General features: G+C 36.6%; 1 non-coding gene across 1 annotated transcript; it reads left to right on the plus strand.

Moving 5' to 3' along the window:
• The first annotated feature begins 459 nt into the window (after positions 1–459).
• LOC115873636 lies at positions 460–593 on the plus strand. Its single transcript, XR_004048527.1, has one exon. It is a non-coding gene; the product is annotated as a small nucleolar RNA SNORA5 (small nucleolar RNA).
• The last annotated feature ends 2591 nt before the right edge of the window (positions 594–3184 follow it).

Here is a 3184-nt window from a genome sequence, read left to right on the forward strand (position 1 = left end):
GTCTGAACCTCTTGCAGAGTCTTCTTTTATTCTAGGCCACTCTCAAAGGTGGCAATTTTATAAGTCACTTGATATATAGGCCAGAGTAGCACCCAAATGAGGTACATAGTGCCTCCTAAATCCAAAGAAGTCCAAAAAGTGTCAGGTCTTATGTGTAGTTGTGGGAGGGGCCAGATACAATATTATCTTTCACTTCAATAGGTATATCTCAACATGCCGTAGACCACCGAGGTAGATGGTACCTTCATTTTATTGGGTTAATTTCCCATCCTCTAGCTCACAGATATTTACCAATAACTCTAAAGTCATGGATACATTTTCCTTAATATGGACAATCAACACAATGCCAGCAATGTGATGGATCTTACCAAAAGAAGAACACATTCTCTCCCTCTCTCTTTCATACACACAGTTGTTAAGAATATACTGTAAGGATATCTTTACAATAATTGCTTATGTTGCAGCTGTGTCAAATTCAGCGCTTGCCCCACCCAAGACTGGCATTGCCCGCCAAACTGCCACAGAGACATTGTAACTCATGGGCCCTGTTCCTCTCTGCTGAGCCTCAGGGATAAATTTTTTTACAGACATTGAAAAAATAGTTGCTTATGGGCCATCATGTTAGTTCCACTGCATAGTGATCTTAAGTACAGTAAAATGAACCACTGCCTGTGTTCGACCCGGATGACTAGAAAAACAAATCCAGAGACATTCATATGTGTGTAAGAGAGATCTTTATATCAAAGAGCAATGGTATATCGAGAAAACATCCCAAGATCCTAAGTCCTTAATGATAATATTAGGCCATTAGTCTGATATTAGCCATGGATTCCTCTTCAGATTCACGCAGCACATACAATGATGCCGAATGCAGGAAGATTACAGGCCAGTGGGTGAAAAGCCTGGTGGAAGCATCTCAGTGCTGGCGCAGCTCTACACATGACTCCTCTAGCTCCATGGCACTGGCTGACATCAGCATGGCTCCATGTGGATTGTCACAGGCCCGTTAAGCAGGAGAAAACTCCCAATATCCTCATGAGAAGGCCACACCCACAAGGAGGCATCAATCAGACTGTGGCCTGATTGACAGGCTAGATTTCACCCCTATAACCAATTTATCAAGTTGACATGAAATTATGTAACTACCACACCGCCCAATCCCATACTATCCTCACAATTATTATGTTTGAGCCCATTGTTGAAGCCAGATGTTAACTATCTCATTGATGATCTTCCTTTTTATTTGCTAATCCTCTACTTTACCAAACATAATGCCATTTTTCAGGGACAGGTGTTCCCTGGTGATATGTCCAAAGGGACGTAAAGTCTTGCTATGCTTGCTACTAAGGACCATTAGGCTGTACTTCCTACAAGACAAATTGTCTTTTCTTCTGGGAGCCGTTATAGTTTTCATATTAATCACCAACACCATAATAAAAATATATCAACTCCTCTCAAGTCTTACTTTTCCACTGTCCAGTTGAATATACCATGTCTTGGTAAAGCTCACCTTAGTCCTCAAAGTGATGCCTTTCTTCTTACACAATGTAAGGAGTTATTTGGCAACAGATTTAAAGAGCCTTGTGGAGGGAACTCTGGTGAAGCTGTAAGGTAAACATTGGCTGTGAACTATGAGGTTGATGGTTTACATCCAAGACCCCCTCTACTGGAAAGAGATGATGATGTCTTCAGAAACCCTATAGAGGTATTTGACTTATGTATGAAATGACTTAAGATGGAATGTGAATGGAACGCTTCATATGTTGAGGGAAACCTATAAACATATTTTAACAATTTATTTGGAATATGTATTTCTAAGCTTTGTATAATAAATTTTAATTAACCGAAAACCGATAGCTATTTATAATCAATGTTCAGGAATGGCAGCCTAACTTGTATATTGCTACATTGATGTTTTGTAACAACATTTCAAAATGCTACCTCAACAACAGAAAACAGCAAGGTATTAGACATGTATTAAATATCATTATCAATTGGTAAAATGATTGGGAAATCAAAGACTAAGTAGAGGTTAGAAACATTTTTCATCAAGGCGACTATTACTTGATTAGAGAATAATTATTAAGCAGCTGTAGTCTAATGTGATTTCCTATAAACATATTATACCTTTAAATAACTAAAAGAAATAATAAATATTTGACTTCAATTTAATGTTCTTCCCAGGAACTTTGTATAGAAAATGAGTCTCTGGGTTTCAAAAATAAACCCAGTTTGGCGATTTTCAACCCCAATACTGTTTTAAGATTTGTTCTTAAGAAAGCTAAATCTCTCCAAAGGCTCAGGTGTTCCCAACCTTAAACAATATTTTCTACTGAATTCATTATATCTACTTAAACTGTAGGAATTTGTTCATATCACTGTAGTGTCACCAAACAAATCCTGAATAAGATTACAAATGTTATTTCAAAATAATTCTTTATAGATATATGTATAAAATAATCGGTATAAATGAAAATATTAATGCAAATTATATTTCTTAAAAATTCCTATTTTCTCTTTTATTTTCTTGAAATCCTTCAATTCTGCAAGGATTTCTCCTGCCTAAGTATCACGAACATGCCTCTGCTACTCTCAAATGATCTGTCTTATGTAGTTCAATGATTCTTTATATCTGATATTTGTTTGGTTCACTCTAGTGTTCAGACCCTTGATTACATAATCAAAAGGATCGTTGGAAATGAAATATATCTTTGGAATTCAAAGGATCATCTAAAGAAGGACAGTGAACAGAATAATCTAACTTCAATGGCATTAAAGGGCACAGGGGAACGATGTGGGGAAGAAGGACAGAACACACTGGATGAAAATGAAAACAAGCCCATGAGAACTGAATTCCTTTGGGTCCACCCCACCTGCATGTCTAGAATGTCTCAAGAACACTTTTTGACACATGACCACTTACGACAGAAAACCTGATGAGATGTGAGAGAAAACCAAAATCATAATTCATGAGGAAAGAAAAAAGTAATTTAAGTAGACAGTAAATAAATATCATAGTGGATATCAGTAGAGACTCTGAAAGTTACTCTTTCTTATAGAATAGCTAACTAAAATAGAAGAAATAAAGGAGTCAAAGAGTTGAACAGAGAATTCAAAAGCAGAGAATAACAGGAACATGTTTTACTTGTGTTTTATTGACTATACCAAGGAATTCAAGTGTATC

This window comes from Echinops telfairi, unplaced genomic scaffold (genome assembly GCF_000313985.2).
Source record: "Echinops telfairi isolate 266 unplaced genomic scaffold, ASM31398v2 ScPeMD7_7469;HRSCAF=8507_0, whole genome shotgun sequence".
Lineage (NCBI taxonomy): Eukaryota > Metazoa > Chordata > Mammalia > Afrosoricida > Tenrecidae > Echinops > Echinops telfairi.